This window comes from Abramis brama (genome assembly GCF_963993115.1).
Source record: "Abramis brama genome assembly, chromosome: 10".
Lineage (NCBI taxonomy): Eukaryota > Metazoa > Chordata > Actinopteri > Cypriniformes > Leuciscidae > Abramis > Abramis brama.
In genome coordinates this window covers 33,192,090-33,214,963 of record NC_139972.1, presented here as the reverse complement: position 1 = coordinate 33,214,963, position 22,874 = coordinate 33,192,090, and the positions used below count along the sequence as shown (strand labels likewise).

General features: G+C 36.6%; 1 long non-coding RNA gene across 2 annotated transcripts; it reads right to left on the bottom strand.

Annotated features, from left to right (window-relative positions):
* Positions 1-392: 392 nt before the first annotated feature.
* Positions 393-8,006, bottom strand: LOC311090737. Of its 2 annotated transcripts, XR_014607939.1 has the most exons (6): positions 5,881-8,006; positions 5,525-5,634; positions 5,386-5,429; positions 4,217-4,281; positions 2,528-2,629; positions 393-739 (listed from the first exon to the last, which is right to left on the bottom strand). It is a non-coding gene; the product is annotated as an uncharacterized lncRNA (long non-coding RNA). The 2 variants fall into 2 exon arrangements; XR_014607940.1 differs by lacking the exon at positions 2,528-2,629 and having other exon boundaries at positions 5,881-7,988.
* Positions 8,007-22,874: the final 14,868 nt, after the last annotated feature.

The window sequence follows — 22,874 nt, the reverse complement described above, 5'->3', positions numbered from 1 at the left end:
TGTTTTTATTTTTGTTCCCAGAATGTTCTTTTAAAAGTTCAGATAACATTTTTTTTTACAACATTATAAAAATGTTTAATAATAATATTGTTAGAACATTATTTCTCCTAAAAGGTAGGATAACATTCTCTAAGAACACTCTAAAAATGTTTTGTGATGATGACCTTCTATAAATGTTTAATCATAACATTTTTAGAACATTATCCCTTTATTCTTATAAAGTTTTTAGCAGGAAGTTTTATTTTTATTCTTAGAACGTTCTTCTAAAAGTTAGGATAACATTCTCTAAAAATACTCTTAAAAATACTACTTAACATTCTTATAAATTTTTTAGTGGGAAGTTTTATTTTTGTTCCCAAAATGTTCTCTTAAACATAAATAATGCTTAGCTATAACATTGTTAAAACATACAATTTTATTAATCTCTAAAATAAAACAAAAATCTAACAGGTTTATGAATGGCATTCACATAAATTATTAGAAGTTCTGCGTACAGTAGATGCCCAACATTAAATGAAGAACTCAGTAAAGTCCAATGTGCAATCACACGTCTTGACTGCTGTTTGCTCAGAGCGCTCATCATCAGTCTTTGGTTGTCTTGGTTCTTGCAGAAAAAGAATAAAGTCATCTGCATTAATAGGTGTTCTACTGTTCTTCTCTTCTTCTTTTTCAGCTGCTATCCCAGTTAGCAGAATTGAGCTCCATTCTCTGTGTGCATGGTAGAGTTTTTCCTCATAGCCTATAAAAGAAGATCATGCAACAGTGTAAACAAAAATAATACAAATACATATTACATATTAAGATCACAAGCAATATTGACTTTGAAAACTTTCAAAATTAGCCAGCCTAATTATTAATCAGAAATTAATTAGATTAGTTTATTTAAAAGTATAAATATGATACCTTATGAGTATCTATTTTGTTTCTGTAATTTAAAACATATACTTAATCCATTATATACATGTTAAAGGGATACTCCACTTTTTTTGGAAATAGGCTCATTTTATAACTCCCCCAGAGTTAAACAGTTGAGTTTTACCGTTTTCTAATCCATTCAGCCGAGTTTCTGATATTTAGAAGAATGTCAGTAACCAGACAGTTTCTGGTCTCATTGACTTCCATAGTATATATTTTTTCCTACTATGGAAGTCAATGAGACCAGAAACTGTCTGGTTACTGATATTCTTCCAAATATCAGAAACTCGGCTGAATGGATTCGAAAACGGTAAAACTCAACTGTTTAACTCTGGGGGAGTTGTAAAATGAGCCTATTTCCAAAAAAAGTGGAGTATCCCTTTAATAACACAACTAGAGGCTAAATTATTTTAACAAACTACAAACTTGGCTTGAGAAGTGTGAACCTCGAACTCAGGTAGCCTTGAGCACAGCTGCAGCATGTCACAGCACTGCCCACGATGCTTTTGCTCTGATGTAACAGCTCATTTTCATCAGTTATATTGTCTATGGATTGTTACATTTCTTACAGATTTCTGCTTGTTTTAAATCAGATACAGATAAAGTAGTACTGCATTTGAGATAGAACAATTTCTAGTGTGATTTAATCATACCTGTGAATCGTCTCTTTGCTATTAGCTAAGCTGTAAGTTTTAGTTACTTCAAAAGCAGAAAGAAAAATATGCTATAACTTCTGTTTCTTATTGAGAAATCACAGGACAGTGTTGACACTAACTTTTTGTGCTCCAGTAGGTTTCTGTGTGCGCACAATCTGCATGTTAAATGTGAGCTACTGTCTGTGCATATGAAAGCTTGTTTCCGCCATGGAATACAATTTTTAAAAAAGGTAATTGCGAATCACAATTCAAACTTTTTTTTCTCAGAAGTGCGAGATATAAACTCGCAATTGGCCGTTTGAAAGTCAGAATCACAGGATAAATTAGTAAAACCTGAGAAAAAAAAGCAATTCTGGCTTATTTTTTTTTTGCTGTCGTTTCTATATGAGAACATTAATGGACTTCATCAATACAGCTGCTCTGAGAGTCACTTCAGCAGCATTTTAGCTTCATTTGAGAAAAACTATCATCATATCATAAAACACAGAGAAACTCAAAGGTCTACACGGCAATCCGTCAAATAAAAGTTTGGTTTAACCTTTGAAGAACGTTTTGCTTAAATCATTACATTTTAAATAATTGGTTATAGCAATTTAATTAAACCATTCAAATGGAATCAAGAAAACAAAAAAAAATTTACTTTTGGGAGATGCGAGAGCGAAGTAGTCCAGTGATAATTAACAGGCAGCCATGGTTAATGCAATTTGCAAAGACCCGCCCCCTTTAGTTACTGTTGCTATGTCCAACAAGCCATGGCGCTCTCACGCCACACATCATATTGTCACGCAATGAAAAATACATTGCGGATCACAGAAAAAACGCTGAAACGTTTAAACGCAGAGACAAGACAGAGCAGGTTACTTTTGATATGAAAGTTGAAACAAAGTCTCAACGTTTAATTTGTGTAATTTTTTTAGAAAAAAATATTTTTGGTAAAATAAAAATGTAAAAAATACCTGTCAATCAAACTCCCTCGAAGGGTGAATTCTGAGGGGAGTAAAAAAGACAGCTCACAATTCTGATATTTTCTTGCAATTGTGTGTTCTTGCCTCACAATTCTGAGAGAAAAAAAAAAACTGTAATTTTACTGATGGAAACAGACAGTAAAAAAGTGGACTTCAAAGATTTCTTATTCTGTAGCTCCCTGTGGGATTTTTTTGACAAGTCCATAAAAATGCATCCATCCATGATAAAAGTACTCCACACGGCTCTGGCAGGTTAATAAAGGCGAAAGGTGAAGCGAAGTGATGCGTTTGTGTAAGAAACATATCCATATTTTATATTTTAGGGCTGGGAATCGATTAAAAAAAGTAACTGATTATTTACACAATTTGCTGTAATTAAATGCAATTAATTGCATTTCCCCCAAGCTTGTAATCATCAATATTTAAACTTAGAATAACCTAATTAAACAACAAAAAGGAAAAAAAGGAACAGAAAATAGCCCTGTATTAAAATAATATTAAACATCAATATATCAATATATTATTATTTTCAATAATCAATCAACATAATAAATTTAACAATTTATTATTATAATTTTTTTTTTTTAATTATCAAAATAAAACATAGTCCTACAAAGCTATTATTACAAGAGCATGTGATCAGAGCAGGTAATTTTACCATTGTTGTCAGCATGACTATACCAGCTCAGTAGGGCTATTTCACAGAAGTCTACTACTGAGAAATTTCACGTTATTTGACTTTGCTTTTCCAGTGCATGATCGGTACATGATTGGAGCGTTTGGGCCGTTAACGACAGAGCAGAACGCGCAGCGCAAACACGGAGCAGAACATTGAGCAAAGAGCTCAATGTTTGCTCAGTGTTGTGTGTGTGTGTCAGTGCGCCGACACACACACACGGAATGGAGAGCGCGGAGCGGAAAAGACCCGGTCATGAAAGCTGCGTGAGAATAAAACCTGATCGCCGAACACGGAGGGGCGGGACGGCATATTTTGCAGCCTTTTCCGCAACAGGAAGTCATTAAAATGAGGCAAAAAAAGTGCTGCGTTAATTGCATTTTTTTTATAAACTCGTTAAGCATCTCAAATTAATCGCGAAGATTAACGTGTTAATTCCCCCAGCCCTACCATATTTATAATTTTATCGACTTAAATAACTAGCTTCCAGCAGACAGCCATATGCAAGTCAAATTACGCCCAAAGAGTTAGTCAACGCATCGATACGCATATGCGCCTGCAAGGCTACGCATCACTACACTTCGGCCGCCATATGCGTCTATGAGTAGAAAAATGTGTCGTCCCAGTTTTTGATACGCGACGCACCGTTGTATGCAATACTATGCGTTGTTGGTGGGGGCAAAACTGCAAGTTGCTTGCGTCCGACGTGTTGACTATAAAAGGCTCTTGTCGGTGCATGACATAGGAGTAGCATAAGCTTTGACGGCTCTCGCGGTTCAAACAAACAGGGCTAGGCAATAAATTCAAGCTCCTCCCACATTTCTCTTTATATGATTCTCTTTAATGATCATTTTTCTAAAAATCTCTGTGGAAAGAAAGTCAGATATAAATCTGGGACAGATATAAATCTGGCACGAGGGAGAAAAAAATAGATCATTTTTATTTTGGAGTGCATTGTGCGTTTAAAATTGACTACGGTTTTATAAAATGCAGTGGATACTTACTAGTGATGGACTTGTTTCTCTGTTGGTGCCTGTTCTGCTCCGTAAACATTGGTCCAATGCTTGATCTTAAGAAAATGTAAAAAGTGTGTTAATGTGTGTTAACAGACTATTGATCTGGGTGACATAGGACCATTTTTTATGTTTTCCTTAAGTGTTAGGCTATATAAATCTGGAGAACCCTTACTAACATTAACCATGGTAAGGCTACACTAACTAAATGGTAATAAATTATTGTAATCAATCTACCATAAAAATATTGTTTCTACACTTTACTATAATAAAAACCATGGTTAATTTAGCAAAGGACCCTGGGAACATGTCCTAAAAAGAACAGCTCATCCAAAAAATAGACTCTCTATCGTTATTTACCGGTACTCCATGTTGTTCCAAAACTGTATGAATTTATTTTGTATAACCTTAATTAAGATATCTTGAGAAATGACTTCACTGTTTTTTTTTTTTTTTTTCATAAAATGGGTTCCAATGTTGTTTAATTCCCAACATTCTTGTGTTTCAGAGAAGTAAGTCATACAGGTTTGAAAATAATTTCATTTTGAAAGGACATTTATGTTATGTATAAAGACACAATGTTCTCAGTTCCCTCATTGTAAAGCTCCTATGCTGAGGTTTATTTTATTTTATTTTTTCAAAATGTTGCAAGTAAAATGTTCTAATTGTGTTAACTTGTCACATTAGAAGAACGTTTTATGAAGAACATTCAACATCTCATCTCTCAATGATATCCTCAAAACATTTCCCTAACGTGACAGAGAGAATGTTCTTCTTTTGTTATCATGAAACATTGGGACAATGTTATATTGAGATCATTGTACAACTTTAACTTTAGCAACATTCCCAAAATATGCTCAAAATGTTGCAAGTAGAATGTTCTTCTTTTGTTATCATGAAACATTGGGAACATTTGTTTCCATAAAATGGGTTCCAATGTTGTTTTATTCCCAACATTCTTGTGTTTCACAGAAGTCATACAGGTTTGAAAATAATTTCATTTTGAAAGGACATTTATGTTTGGGTCAGCTAGGCCCATAAAAACTCATATCAAGAAGACAGGTACAATTTTGACTGGAGGGTTTGGACCAGTGTGCCTTTGAGCAGAGTTTACATGTTCTGCCTCTATTTCACGTGTATTTTACTATGACAATACTCACCGCAACTGAAGATCATGTGGCTGGATAATTTATTCCCAAAATTCCTGGATAATGGGAAACACACACATACAGCAATATTATTAGCTATTTGTATTTACTTACTAAAAGAGACATAAAAAGCTTGCAAATTTTTACTCACCAGCTCAAAAACATATTATGATGATGACTCATCATTTTGACGGTAACGTTAGGCCGATATCCCGCGATCATTCAAAAGCCTAGTTTTCATAGTGTGGGTCGAGTTCCTCTCTGTATAAAGACACAATGTTCTCAGTTCACTCATTGTAAAGCTCAGACTATGCTGAGGTTTATTTTTATTTATTTTTATCAAAAACTAACTTAGCTGACAATATTTAGCCTAACGTTACACATGCAGCCTGAAACATTGACATAATATCGATATTGCTCTAGTCGCATTTAAAATTAGCTTCTCAATTTAACACACTATATTTTGATGTAGCAGAATGTATTTTTATATAAAATAAAGTTATTTACCTTCCGCAGATTGCAATATGTCCGTTACACGTAGGCTACGTTGTTAAAATTCGTTGTCCATTTACATCCCGCAACTCGCTCAAAATAAAAATGTAACAGTACGATGCAAAATAATCCATGTTTTAAACAATGTAAAAGCCACAGAACCGAAGGAGGCTAGTACTGAAGATCCTCCCGAGCAGCAGCAGCGCGCACACACACACACTCTCACTCTAAAACAGACGAATATTCAAACTTCAAACTTGACCAGTAAAAGGCGCGCATAGCTGCCATTGGCCAGATTCCTGGATGACAGTCTGAATAGCCAATCATGCTCAAAACAACTCGAAGAGACAGCCAATAATGTGGTAACATTGCAATTACAGGAAAAGATTACATGTTTTAAAAGAAAGAATATGAAAAAAATGTGCACGGCTATTTATTTAGTTGTATTTGTAAGCTGGCTGTTATATTTAATCAATTGGTTAAATGGTGTCTTCATTGCAGTGCATGATAAAAAATAAATAAACTTACAATAACATATAAATAATAATAATAAATTACACAAATAATATATACCATGTATAACAACATATATTTACCACTGCTCTGCCAAACAGCAGTTTAAAAGAGCAAACATATTATATATTAAACAGAGCAAACATTGCATATGTATAGGCTATTCATATACAATTCTGTATACCTACCTACATGAAAAACTAATGGATTGGTATCATGGTAACATTAGAGATACATTCATGTGACCCATAATGATCCTTTTGCACTTTAACAAAATATTGACCTTTCCTTTAGAAACACTCTTATGCCTAATAATGTCAACTTGCTTTTCACCCTGTGTGGCACAGTTACACAACCTGTTGGTTTAGGGTAAATCCTCTGTCCAACACAACACTTTGGTAACATTGGCATAATTCTATACAAGTTGCAACATATACCCCGGGTTTCACAGGCAAGGTTTAAGCCTGTAGTCCCAGACTAAAATGCACGTTTGAGCTGTTTTACCTGAAAGCAACTTGCACTGACATATCTTAAAATATGTCGGTGCCATTATTTTGTCTCAAGATGCACACCAGTAATGTTTCTTTTTCTTTTTTCTAAGGCACATTTTTAAAAGCTAATTAAATGCACTAAGGCCTAATCCTGGCTTAATCTAAACTCTGTGAAACCGGGTCTGGGTTAGAAATTAAGGGTTAAGGTTAACCCTAACCCTAACCCTTGTCTACAGACTTTTATTTAACAGCATGGATACTCCAAGGTGTTGACTGCAGTGGTTAGGCCTTTAGCGTTGATACAGGACGAATAACTTCTTACTGTGACAGTCTGTAATGTATTTTAGCAAAGAGTGTTTGTATGGATTGTCCCTAATTAAGCTAGAGCTATTGGTGCATTCAAGTCATGTCATAAAGATCGTATTTACAAGTTGAACGCCACCACAATGATGAGAATATGAGTAGGAAGCTCAGGATTTTCTTTAACCCCGATCTTGAAGAGTTAGGGGTGTGTCAGTGGGAAACATTGTGGGATACCACTATACTTAGGTATTCAGCAGTGACAATGAAGTAAGCTAATGCCTGCACAAAATATGATAGCATTAATATGTAACAGTATAATATGTGATGATAAAGTTTACAGTGGCTTCATTAATTTAAAACATTAAACAAAATTGTAAAACCTCATGAATACAAACTTCCCAGGAGGACTTAAATGCACCATATGTTCCATCGTGAACCCTGTTGGCCTGCTGTCAGACCAGCAAGCTCAATTTAACAATAATTGTGTAGTTTGATTGCTAAATGTTACATTTAAAATGTTCTAGTTTTGTTAACACGTCACATTACAAGAATTTTTTTTAAAAACACTCATCATCTCAGGTCTCAGTGATATCCTCAAAACATTTTACGAACGTTGATTTGATAATGTTCCTCCTCTGTTATTATGGAACATTGTGCCAATGTTTTACTGAGAACATTATATAATCTGTTATCTCAACAACATCCTCAAAACATCCTTAAAATGTTGCAATTAAAATGTTCTAATTGTGTTAACACATAACATTACAAGAACGTTTTATAAAGAACATTCAACATCTCATCTCTCAATGATATCCTCAAAACATTTTCCTAATGTGACAGAGAGAATGTTCTTCTTTTGTTATCATGAAACATTGGGACAATGTTATATTGAGATCATTGTACAAACTTTAACTTTAACAACATTCCCAAAATATGCTCAAAATGTTGCAAGTAGAATGTTCTTCTTTTGTTATCATGAAACATTGGGACAATGTTATATTGAGATCATTGTACAAACTTTAACTTTAGCAACATTCCCAAAATATGCTCAAAATGTTGCAAGTAAAATGTTCTAATTGTGTTAACTCGTCACATTAGAAGAACATTTTATAAAGAACAATAAACATCTCATCTCTCAATGATATCCTCAAAACATTCTACAAATGTGACAGAGAGAACGTTCTTCTTTTGTTATGACAAAACATTAAGACAACGTTATTTTGAGATCATTGTACAAACTTTAACTTAAACAACATTCCCAAAATATGCTCAAAATGTTGCAAATAAAATGTTATAATTTTGTTAACTCGTCACATTAAAATAACGTTTTATAAAGAACAATAAACATCTCATCTCTCAATGGTATCCTCAAAACATTTTCCTAACGTGACAGAGAGAACGTTCTTCTTTCGTTATAATGAAACATAGGGACAATGATATTTTGAGATCATTGTACAAACTTTAACTTTAACAACATTCCCAAAATATGCTCAAAATGTTGCAAGTAGAATGTTCTTCTTTTGTTATCATGAAACATTGGGACAATGTTATATTGAGATCATTGTACAAACTCTAACTTTAACAACATTCCCAAAATATGCTCAAAATGTTGCAGGTAAAATGTTCTAATAGTGTTAACTCGTCACATTAAAATAACGTTTTATAAAGAACATTCAACCTCTCATCTCTCAATGATATCCTCAAAACATTTTCCTAATGTGACAGAGAGAATGTTCCTCTTTTGTTTTTATGAAACATTGGGACAATGTTATATTGAGATCATTGTACAAACTTTGACTTTAACAACATTCCCAAAATATGCTCAAAATGTTGCAAGTAGAATGTTCTTCTTTTGTTATCATGAAACATTGGGACAATGTTATATTGAGATCATTGTACAAACTCTAACTTTAGCAACATTCCCAAAATATGCTCAAAATGTTGCAAGTAGAATGTTCTTCTTTTGTTATCATGAAACATTGGGACAATGTTATATTGAGATCATTGTACAAACTTTAACTTTAACAACATTTCCAAAATATGCTCAAAATGTTGCAGGTAAAATGTTCTAATTGTGTTAACTCGTCACATTAGAAGAACGTTTTATAAAGAACATTCAACATATCATCTCTCAATGATATCCTCAAAATATTCTACAAATGTGACAGAGAGAATGTTCTTCTTTTGTTTTTATGAAACATTGGGACAATGTTATATTGAGATCATTGTACAAACTTTAACTTTAACAACATTCCCAGAATATGCTCAAAATGTTGCAAGTGGAATGTTCTTCTTTTGTTATCATGAAACATTGGGACAATGTTATATTGATATCATTGTACAAACTTTAACTTTAGCAACATTCCCAAAATATGCTCAAAATGTTGCAAGTAAAATGTTCTAATTGTGTTAACTCGTCACATTAGAAGAACGTTTTATAAAGAACAATAAACATCTCATCTCTCAATGATATCCTCAAAACATTCTACAAATGTGACAGAGAGAACGTTCTTCTTTTGTTATGACAAAACATTAAGACAACGTTATTTTGAGATCATTGTACAAACTTTAACTTAAACAACATTCCCAAAATATGCTCAAAATGTTGCAAATAAAATGTTATAATTTTGTTAACTCGTCACATTAAAAGAACGTTTTATAAAGAACAATAAACATCTCATCTCTCAATGATATCCTCAAAACATTTTCCTAATGTGACAGAGAGAATGTTCCTCTTTTGTTTTTATGAAACATTGGGACAATGTTATTTTGAGATCATTGTACAAACTTTAACTTTAACAACATTCCCAAAATATGCTCAAAATGTTGCAGGTAAAATGTTCTAATTGTGTTATTTCGTCACATTAGAAGAACGTTTTATAAAGAACAATAAACATCTCATCTCTCAATGATATCCTCAAAACATTTTCCTAACGTGACAGAGAGAACGTTCTTCTTTTGTTTTTATGAAACATTGGGACAATGTTATATTGAGATCATTGTACAAACTTTAACTTTAACAACATTCCCAAAATATTCTCAAAATGTTGCAAATAAAATGTTCTAATTGTGTTAACTCGTCACATTAAAATAACGTTTTATAAAGAACATTCAACATCTCATCTCTCAATGATATCCTCAAAACGTTTTCCTAACGTGACAGAGAGAACGTTCTTCTTTCGTTATAATGAAACATAGGGACAATGATATTTTGAGATCATAGTACAACTTGTTATTTCAGAAACATTCCCAAAACATCTTTTGAATGTTGCAGTTAAAATGTTATATCTTAGTTTTCATATAACGTTATAGGAACATTTTTTAAAATGAGAAAACATCCTTAAAATGTTCAGTAAACATTACATTCAAATGTTTTCTTTAGAACATTAACCAAACTTGTAGGGAATGTTAGCGAAAGTTCTGAGAACGTTCCCTGCTAGCTGGGGAAACGTATAACGTTAATATGGACGTATCTGCAACGTTTAAACGTAACATTATTACGATTTTACAGCTAAAAAATGTAAACTATTTACTAATATTTCATATCATAACGATATCTGTATAATTTCCCTTTTACCATTTTATAGATTATAAATGTAAGATCTCTTAACCCTACTCCCACACCTAAACATACCCATTTTATTGACAAAATTAAAAGGATAAAACTTAATGGACAGATATGTGTAGGGAAATGGCAGTTTTATTAACAATATAGCATTAAAACATAGTAAAACTAATCCTACCCCTAACGTTACCCCTAACAATTTCTGTAAACTAAGTTACGTAGGCTAGAATTATAAAGAAAAACAACAGACAGGTATAATCACAATCATTTATTTATTGAGAAAATATCAAAACCGGTACCAAAAGTTGTTCACATGACGATGTGTCGCAGTCCTCTCTGGCAGTATTGTATGAGGTAACGTTACAGAGCAAAATATAAGTTATTAATCCATTAAAATGTTAATCCGGTTTCGGTTCGCTGTTCGCTGTGTGAAGGCGCGCGCGCTTCTCCAATTCAAATATAGTAGTAATAGTACACCAATTTAAACACGGCATGTCGTAATCTGTGACGAAGCATGCGAGAGCCAATAAGCGTCTGATATCACTGCCGTAAAACATGTTTCGGGAGAAGCGGAAATGGAGATGAAGATCACTGGATAAAGGGCTGAATTTGGATCTGTTTCTTGCAAACAACGTATGGATTCTAAAGATTTAGATTACATCAAGCTAATAAAATTTATATATTTTGTGAATTTATGTTGTGTTTTAGTGTATTATGGGTCTATAGGAGAAAATACCTTTTGTGTCTCACAGTAAATAAAACACAAAATGGTTAAACGATTAAAGAAGGTATTTTTAAGGTTTTAAAGTGTATTCTTGTTTAACACCATATAGGCTAATCATCCGAAACGAATTTGCAGCAGAAGGCATGAACAGAGCGAAATGTTATTATTTATGAGTAACGTTAAACTGTATTAATAAATGTGACTGAAAATTTAATTGATAAGACAATTGAATGCAATAGAGTCAAAACATTAATTTTAAGTAATTAGTGAGGAGTTGGCATGTTTTTCACTTTAAAATAATGGGCCACATCACTAGTAGTTCCTGCGGGATAACAAGGTAACACTTGAGTAATTAGTGAGGAGTTGGCATGTTTTTCACTTTAAAATAATGGGCCACATCACTAGTAGTTCCTGCGGGATAACAAGGTAACGCTTGAGTAATTAGTGAGGAGTTAGCATGTTTTTCACAAGTAATACAAGTTATTTAATTTTATATTTAACACATACTGTACAGGCACTAGTAATATTCTAACAAACATTGTAATCTGGAAGATGTGGTTTTGCGATTATCGCAACATAAATGCAGCCAATTTCTTCATTAAGGATGCAAATTGTTTTTGACAAGAGAACATCAATGTTTATATTCATATCCTAAAGAGAAGTCCTCCTCTGGCGGCTACTGTAACATAAAGGTAGGTCTTTGGAGTCTGAGACATATTGAACTGACACTCAATAGAGCTCATAATAGTGAACTAATCCAATCATGAGTGTCAGCATCACTTCCTAATTGTTTAAAATTTTAAACAAATTATCATTATTAGTATTATTCTATGTTTAAGTTTGAAATAAACAGAACATGCGTCCATCCTTTGGCAAGAGTAGTAGTCACAATCTCAACCTGTAGCTAATGTATTTGGAGGAATATAATATTCATAAACTGGTTTCCACTAAGAACCCATTTGAGGCACAAGCTTCTGAAATGTTATGACCATGTTAAGAGTAAAAAAAAACCCCACAATTGTTCACTTTTTAGACATGTTACTTTTGTGATTAGTAATTAATTGGTTATTCTTTCTTAGTTCACAACTAGTTCTCAGTGAGGATACATTTCTTTAGTAATAATCAAATACCTACCAAGGAACTACCTTTGTACTAATTTAGATATTACTTACTACTTAGTTAATATTGCTTCCATATTAGTTAATAGTATTAAGTTCGGTGTTAATGCAGTACTACCTATTACTTCCTGCATAGCTACTTGTTAACTACGGACCATTATTCTAAAGTGTTACCAAACACTTAAACTACTCTAACATACTCACACATACATGCATACAGTTTACCAAGGGAAAGAGAGCTGAAGCAGAATACAGGAAAGCAAGAAGTTATAGCATTGTTTGAAATTCAGCAGATCAACAGCCTTGAGCAAACCATCAGTTTAGTTCTAAAACACCCTTCTTTAAAGGGGTAAGGATACTTAATGTATCAAATAATGAGACTAAGTTTGATACTTGCATGTCTCGCCCATTTGAATTAAACTGTCCTGATGCAATTTGTTGAGGTTCCAGTTGATCTTTGCTGATGTGGTCTTGATGAGAGAGAGCCAGTGGTAGTCAGAATATCTTTGGTGAATGGAAAGACAAGGCCGCAGCCTGGCACAAGCTTGGTGGGTCCTTAGAGGCTTCTAGTTCAGCATCATCTTCACGTCAGCATTTCAGAAAGGGAGTAAGAGAGAGCTAAAAGCTGATCAGTGATGGCACAACCTCTGGAGGTGCAAGAGCCAATGAGAAGATTTCCCTTTGGAGGGAAATTTTACGACCCTTTGTGTTCTAGCAGGGCATTTGAATATGTACTTTCATTGGGTGTTTAAGAAAAGAATCTTTAAGATTCTTATAATACTAATGCATCACAAAGTTAGCAACATGTAATGTAAATTAACAAATCGGAGACGAAGATTGGATTTTTTAGAGACCAAACATGCTGCATATATAATGTTGGTTAACTATAATATGCAAAGTCTGAAACATTAACCCAATTGAGTTTACAAGAATACAAACGCCACATAAAAGGGAAAATCATGAGATGGGAAAATTAGATACATGTTTACACATTTATCAAGTGGTTATATATAGAATATATATAGGATTAACAGGGTTTTTATTTCTCTTCCTCTGCAAGAATTTAAGTGAGAGTCACAGCTCTCAGGACATTCTTTTCCGTCGTAAAACCCAGTCTCAGTGTGTGTCCTGTAACAAGACACTGCGTCCTGCCAGTGTGTTAGCTTCATTTGGGGAACGTTTCACAGGCCTTATTTGGGAGAGTGAGTTTGCTGGATTATTCATTAAATAAATGAATAATACACTGCTCAAAAAAATAAAGGGAACACTTTTTAATCAGAGAATAGCATCAAGTCAGTTAAACTCCTGGGATATTGATCTGGTCAGTTAAGTAACAGAGGGGGTTGGTAATCAGTTTCAACTGCTTTAGTGTTAATGAAATTAACAGCAGGTGCACTAGATGGGCAACAGTGAGACAACCCCCAAAACAGGAATGGTTTTACAGGTGGAGGCCACTGACATTTTTTCCCTACTCATCTTTTCAGACTGTTTTTCACCAGTTTTGCATTTGGCTAGGGTCAGTGTCACTACTGGTAGCATGAGGCGATACCTGGACCCTACAGAGGTTGCGCAGGCAGTCCAGCTCCTTCAGGATGGCTCATCAATACGTCCCATTGCCAAAAGGTTTGCTGTGTCTCCCAGCACAGTCTTAAGAGCATGCAGGAGATTCCAGGAAGACAGACAGCTACTCTAGGAGAGCTGGACAGGGCCGTAGAAGGTCCTTAACCCATCAGCAGGACTGGTATCTGCTCATTTGTGCGAGGAGGAACATGATGAGCACTGCCAGAACCCTACAAAATGACCTCCAGCAGGCCACTGGTGTGAATGTCTCTGACCAAACAATCAGAAACAGACTTCATGAGGGTGGCCTGAGGGCCCGACGTCTTCTAGTGGGCCCTGTGCTCACTGCCCAGCACCAGGGAGCTCGATTGGCATTTCCCATTGAACACCAGAATTGGCAGGTCCGCCACTGGTGCCCTGTGGTTTTCACAAATGAGAGCAGGTTCACCCTGAGCACGTGACAGACAGGAAAGGGTCTGGAGAAGCTGTGGAGAATGTTATGCTGCCTGTAACATCGTTCAGCATGACCGGTTTGGTGGTGGGTCAGTGAGGGTCTGGGGAGGCATATCCATGGAGGGACGCACAGACCTCTGCAGGCTAGACAATGGCACCCTGACTGCCATTAGGTATCGGGATGAAATCCTTGGATCCATTGTCAGACCCTATGCTGGTGCAGTGGGTCCTGGGTTCCTCCTGGTGCACAACAATGCCCGGCCTCATGTGGCGAGAGCATGCAGGCAGTTCCTCGAGGATGAAGGAATGATACCATTGAAGGGCCACCACGCTCACCTGACCTACATCCAATAGAACACCTCTGGGACATTGTGTTTCGGTCCATCTGACATCACCTGGTTGCACCTCAGACTGTCCAGGAGCTCAGTGATGCGCTGGTCCAGATCTGGGAGGAAATACCCCAGGACACCATCCGTCGTCTCAGTAGGAGCATGTCCCGACGTTGTCAGGCATGCATACAAGCACGTGGGGGCCATACAAACTACTGAGAACCATTTTGAGTTGCTGCAATAAAATTTCAGCAAAATTGACAAGCCTGCTGCATCATTTTTTCACTTAGATTTCCGGGGTGTCTTTGAATTCAATCCTCTGTAGGTTGATTATTTTCATTTCCATCAAACGATGTGGCATCCTTTCGTTCATAACACATTACCCAGTCCATATTAGTATAGATATCCAGCATGATATTTTTCCCCATTGAGATCTGATGTGTTTTCAAAGTGTTCCTTTAATTTTTTTGAGCAGTGTATGTGTGTGTCTGATTGATCCAGACACTACAATTGCTTATAATGAATTGATTGAGAAATACTAAGAAGGTTGATATCGGGTCACTAAAGACCCAAGGTATGCGTTTAAGGGTTAATAAAGAACTGAATATTTAATTGCCTGTCCTAATTTTTTCCATATGACTGTATGCTCAAACAACAGAATTTATAGCATAATGTTGATTATCACAAAAAGTAATTTTGACTTGTCACTTGTTTGCAGAAATTAAGACACTATCTTTATAACTTAAATTAATTCTACTGTTATTGCATACTATTTTAACTGTAAAGTAGATTAAATAATGATTTATACAGTCATTTGAGGATTTTGGCATTATAGTGAGTATTTTAACATTTATGAATTGACCCCATTCACTTCCATTGTAAGTGCCTCACTGACAACCCAGATGTTTTTCCTTTTTAAAAGAAAAGTTGGGAAGGGTGGAAATACTTTCTGTGGTAATCAACATAAGTCCCAGATGCTGTCGATTGAGTTTATCTGATTGAACCCAGAATATTCCTCAAATTCTGTAATGCTTGTGGGGCCGTACGAATTGTATACCCTACAGAATGGGTTGTGGACCAAAATAGGTTGAGAACCCCTAGTATATTGTCTTCTCTCTGTGTGTTCTGAGAGGGTAGTGTGGTGTTTATGTAAGATAGGTGACTGCGCTCTTCCCCGTCCTCGGCCTCCAAGCCTTGCCTCTGATTTATACTTCTCTACCCTCCACTGTTCACTGCACCACTACATGCACTGCATGTGCAATGAACTTGCCCGTCCTGTAAATCTGAGGCGCATCCACTTACCTTGCAGATCTACAGCCAACCCTCAGCCCTCTAGCCTGCATGGTTTATTACAGACCACGAGTCGCTTCAAAAACCCTCTCCTTTGCCGTTAATTTATTTAGGCCTCCTTTAGGATTCCTTGGATGTGCCTCTTGGACCCTACCTCGTAAACTTAAGAGACAAGGGGCCACCTCGTGACAAGAGAGACACCACTGGAATCATAAAAAGAACTGAAGTGGCATTTCAGACTTGTAAGAGACAAAATTTAAATTATAAAAGGTACCAGAGGGATTGACTCATGATGGTCGAGGGAACACTGTGGTGACTAGTACGGGGATACTAGTCTAGGTTAGTACATGGATACTAGTCTGGTGGGTTTAGTTAATCCACAGTAGTCCAGGACCACACTGTAGCGGTTTGGTCTGGCTGACCAAACTGAGCAAGAGCTCCCCTTTCCCAATTGAGGTGACAATTGGATCTCTCTAGAGATGTCTAGAGTTATACAGGTGCGCCGAAAGAATCACAGAGAGTAACTGGCCATCATGGGGAAGTCCCAGAGTAAAAAGAGAAAAAAATGTCAAAATGATACACCGGTGTTTTGTCAGATGACTGAGATGAGGAGAGTTATGCATGTATGAATGTATGTATTGAAGGGTTTATTAAATACCATGATTTCCCTAGAGAAGGAACTTTGTGTCAATAGTGTCAATAGGCTGACAGCAGTTAAAGACCCTGTTGTAGAGGGAAGTGAATAACACAAGGGCTGTTGTGTTAAACGTGTGTGTGGATTATAAGCCAACAATATTGTGCTGATTAGAGGAGGCAGAGTGCAAAGAAAAAAGTCGAACTGCCAGGAGAAATAAAGTTTTTACTTTTTCATCCAGTAAATGAATGCATGACATTAGATGTCTAGAGAACTTAAATGTATATGATAAGAATTGAAGGAGCAAACAGCTATAAGGCATATATAAGTCTTTGCAACTTGGGGATTGAAATGTGAGTAATATATTATTTTGGTTTCTGCAAAACAGTAGAGATAAGTGGGACAGAGACAATAATGCTGATACTTGTTTTATGTATCTGCAGACTAAGCAATTTGATGAAAAGAAATATAGGAGAAAAATGTATGTTATGGAAATAAAATTTCTGATAGAATTTATGGAACTATTTATGAATACCTGTGCTTTACAAAAATAAAGTAAAGGAAATTCTCCCTGGACAAGTGCGACTAAAGTTAAACAGAAATTTTGTGAAAACCCCTTAGAATATGTTGAGCGTTTCAGTGCAGCTTATGAAAATGAATGTGCTGCCAATGATAATGATGAAGATCATGATTTGGCTATTGTGATTGAATCAAATTGAATCAAAAGAATACAAAGAACTGCTTATTAGTGGCTCTGTTTACATTCCTGATTGAGGTCACAGTTTGTGAACCCACATGCAAAGCCGCGGTTTGACTTGAAATAATCTTTATGTGCCTAATAATAAATTACTTTATTATTGATTGACTGAGAGATGTATTGCTGTAACGGTACTCTTTTACTCGTCTCATGCACAATTTTTTTTTTTTTTTCTAAAATTGCATTTGAATAAATTCAAACTCTGAACTCCTAAAATGTTATTATTTAACGACTTTCCCCAGCAACTTATGGACTTAATGTTACAGATCAGTGATTGAGAGGATCCACACCTCATCCATCACAGTGTGGTTTTCTTCTGGCTCTCTCCTGCTGCTAGACCACAGCAGATGATTCGCTCTGCTGGGAAGATCACTGGATGTCACTGAGCATCAGCTGAGGAGCTTTTAAACCCTATGAACTTCAAATGGAGCTTGTAAGATCACCGTGGACCCATCACATCCTGGTTATTATCTCTTCACCTTACTCCCCTCAGATGCACAATGTCTAGTAGACAAAGTCCATTCGTTCAAGGACCTCTTGTCACCACGACAGCTTCTTCCTTGAGGCAGCCCGCCAACCTCAAGTACAATTACTGACTGCACAAACTAGAAATGGTCAAGCAATATAACTTATTTATACAGAGATTTTTTTTATTTTTTTTTACGTTTTATAAGTCAGTCTTATATTTGCATAGGCAAATTTGCACCCTTTGTCCCTTTAGAAATCTTCTCCAGATAATATAGTAGCATAATCTGTATCACTTTAGAATAATGGTCCCTCATTAATAAGTAACTATGACTAATGAGTAGTACTACATTAACACTTCAGCTACTACTATTAACTAATTTGGAAACAAGCTTTACCAATCAGTAAGTAATATCGAATTTAGGACTAAAATAGTTCTTTATTAGGTAATCAATAATTACTTTTGTAGAGATTGGCATCATTAAGAACTGATAGGTACTTATGACCAATTATATAGAATTACTAATTAATTACTAATCACAACATTATCGTGTCTGAGAAGTTAGCTATTGTCTTTTTTTACTCTCAACGTGGTCATAAAATGTATCACTCTCAAGTGTTACCTAGCTGAAGAGTGAGTAATTAGTGATGCATTGTATGACCATGTTCTGAGTAAAAAAAAAAAAAAAAAAAACAATCTTCAAGAACTAATAGTGAATCTGGACCTTTATTTTAAAGTGAAAAAAAAGGGGAAAAAAAGATGTTTAAACTGTTTAAAGATGTCCAGATCACTAGTAGTTCCTGCATAATGACTAGGTAACACTTGAGTAATTAGTGATGCATTTTATGACTATATTCAGAGTAAAAATGATGACTGATTATGTCTCAGACACACAATAATGTTCTTGATAATTTGTCAGTTAGTTAATAGTTATTAACGAGGCTAATCTCATTAAGTAATTTTTGGTTACCTGATAAGGACCTATCTCCTAAATGTTATATTACTTACTGAATAGTTGAGCTTGTTTCTATACTGCAGTAGTTAATAGTAGTAGCTGAAGTGTTAATGTAGTACTACTCATTAGTCCTGCATTACTTCCTGCACAGTTACTTATTAATGACGGACCATTATTCTAAAGTGTTAACGCGCAATCCATCAATCGATAATCCGCTTCACTCGGATTCATCTTCAAAAGATCTGGCGCTACGTCCATTACATCAAAACTTTAACAGGAACACAAGCTACTAGTATTTGATTTAGAGTGACAAAGAACTCCGGTTGAGACTGAGGCTGAGGTTTTAAAATATTTCCTAATATGTAAACTCATTGTGAGTTGCCCTTCACATTTGCACCAAAACTAGCCTACTTGTACAGTGTGAGAAGTGCTCTAAATCATTCATCAGGCATGTCATCTATATTCAATGGGACAGCGGAAACACAATTGCATAAACACTGAAGGAGCTTCACATGCCTCATCCCTGTTTCCCTTAATCAAGTGAATGAGCCGAGTGAAAACATGAGTCTGGTGACCTTAAAAACATCAGGGGAGCCTGCAAGAGAACAGTTAATCTCTCCAAACCCTGCTGAAATTTCTCAGAACATCCCGCTTCTGTCAAGTGGGAGCTGAAGAGATTTGAGTGTCATTTTGAGGCATTGTTAAATAAAAGGAAACAGTTGATATATGGATAGAGCTCTTGTTTGCCTAACTGTTCAGAAACGTCTCGGTTATGTATAACCCTCATTCCCTGAAGGAGGGAACGGAGACGTAGTCGACGTGTCGACTGATTGGGATCACGCTTAGGGAGCCTGTCATCTTCGAGTATTGTTAAAACAAGCCAATGCACATTGGCATGCAAGAATTGCATCACACGCTCCGCCCCGCAGTGCGGGTATAAATACGGAAGTGGATACACACACCAGTTGTTTTTCGCTGAGGAGCCAAGCGGAGCCCGGAGTCAGCGGTGGTCCAGCAATAGTGGTGACAGGAGCCTTCAAGGAACGAGGGTTACATACGTAACCGAGACGTTCCCTATCAGTTCGGTCAAGTTTGACATAGTCGACGTGTCGACTGATTGGAATCCTCTATTAAAACACCACTAGAGCTGCCACCTTCCAGTGCCTAGACCAGGGGTGGGCAAACACATATGGCCCGTTAGGCTGTTTAATCCGGCCCGTCGAGTATTTAAAAAATTGTCTTAAGATCGCTTTCATTTTGCCTTTTTCTTGCAATACTTTGCGTTATATGCGTTGATTTGACAATCGGAATGTCAGATATTTCATGCCATAGCTAAAAAATGTAAAAAAGGAAAAATGACATAAAAGCAGATTATCATTCATTCAGCGCTGTTGTGGCTGCGGTGTGTCATGTAACAAGCAATGACGCGTCACCATGGAAACCAAACAGACAGCGACTTAAGCGCATAGACTTGTTGCACGGTAATGTTTTTTCCTTTTTTGGAAACTCACAGAGAAAAAAATGTTTGGTAACCGCTTGCACACCTGTTTAGTTTTTCCTTTGATTTGTCTGCTATTTAGTTTCTTTGCTCCTCTGGATTTGTGAATGTATCCTGACTGATTCCGTTTACTGACCTTTATCGCCCAGCTTTCGACTACGAAAGTCTGCCATGTAAAGAAATATATGACTTTTGGAAGTGCAAATTGATTGCCATATGCAGTTTTAATAAAGTTGAATTAACGTAACCGTCTGTCATTTTTTACTCTTCTAAGTGTACACTTGCAGGTGTTTTGTTTCTAATTTACTGTTAGGCCCATTAAATAATAATAAGGATAAACAATATTTAAAAAGTATAGGCTATAATTATCTGACTAATTAAAAATTAACCTCAAAACATAACATGCTAAATGGGGGATATTTAGAATAAAAAAATGTATTGTCAGAATGTCGTCTCTCAGTTGTTGAATTTCGCGCAGACGTTGCCACAGCGTAAATGTGTTTGCTCAGCCCGATCTCATGAAAGTGTGAATACCAAGAATTGTATCTGTAGTGCTTATGATACGCAGTTTTCGTGTGCATATGATACGCACTTTACGCGGAACCCACAGATTGTTCAGGTACACAAAAAAAGTTTCTCTTATTCATTTACAACGAACAGACTTACAACGAACATTTTCTACTTTTTCTCACTGAGAAGCACTGCTGCTCAAACCTCATAGTTACAACACGGACTGTTGAGCAGACGCGTCTCAAGCCTATTAAGGCATCATTATACTTCTGCGTCGGACCTACGCCGGAGCCTATACGCCGTAGGCAACGTGTTGGTTTTAATTTATACTTCTGCGTTGTTGTCCGCGTTGACGCGCACCTAGGGAGCATGTGAAACCCCGAGGGAGGGGTTCTGGCAGACCAATCACAGCGCTTGCGTCGCGTAGAATTGACGCGTTGTTTTGGAGAGGTGCACGCCAGGGTACGCCGAAGGGTACGCGCACTACACACAGCCTACGACGTAGCTACGGCGGCAGTTCGACACAGAAGTATAAATAGGCCTTTAGTGATCCAACGCCGGATACTCTTATAGGTTACTCCTGTGGATCACGGCTGAACGCGTCTTCTCCACACTCACTTACAAACAAACATTTTTTCGCCTATCACACAAATCAGTGATTAACGTTACTAACCCGCTAACTCCGACCTCGTCTACTCCGTGCGTTTCTCAGCATCGGTCCCGAGCGCCGAGGTCGCGATCAGCCATGGTCTCGTTCACTCCAGCTCCAACACGCCACCACGAAGCCTGGATGGTTCCGCAGCGGAAGACGCGAGTCAGGTCTAGACCAAGAAGACTCTCTCCGACCCACCCGGTTTTCGAGATATCCACCCAAAACCGCTTCTCCCCTCTTCGCGAAACAGAACGCGATGCTGTGATCATCGGCGATTCCATCGTTCGGCACGTACACGCTACGTTAGGTAAAAGTAAGGTGCACAGTCACTGCTTTCCTGCTGCTCGTGTTTCTGAAATCGCTGCTCGCGTTCCCGAGATTCTGAACGGTGACAAGCGCGTCGGAACTGTGGTCCTGCACGCGGGAGTGAACGACATCAGGCTGCGCCAGGCGGAGGTTCTGAAGAAAGACTTCAGGAATCTGATCGATACGGTACGCAGCACATCGCCTGAAACAACGATCGTTGTGTCAGGACCGCTTCCCACGTACCGACTAGGACAAGAAAAGTTTAGTAGATTATTCGCGCTAAATGAATGGTTAATGTCATGGTGCAATGAGCAGAAGCTGCTCTTTGTAAATAATTGGAATCTGTTTTGGGAGCGTCCTAGGCTTTTCCGTGCTGATGGCTTACACCCAAGCAGATTCGGAGCGGATCTTCTGTCGGATAACATCACCAAAATGTTAAATACCTTTTGACTAGTAACCAAAAGTCCAAATCATAGTCTCTGCTGCACCAATTTAACTGATATAAATACTAGTGTAGAACATTGCATAGAAACTGTGTCTATTCCTCGTTTAGTGAGATCAAATAATAAATCTACTGCAGGATCTAGGAAAAATCTAATTGTTATTAAAACAGAAAATGTTGCTATTAGTAAACAAAAACAATTTCTAAAGCTAGGTCTTCTAAACATTAGATCACTCACACCTAAGGCAGTTATTGTAAATGAAATAGTCACAGATAATAGCTTCGATGTACTTTGCCTTACTGAAACCTGGCTTAAACCAAATGATTATTTCGGTCTAAATGAGTCTACTCCAGCAGGATACTCCTATAAGCATGAGCCCCATCTGATTGGTCGTGGCGGCGGTGTTGCAACAATCTATAGAGATATTCTCAATGTTACTCAG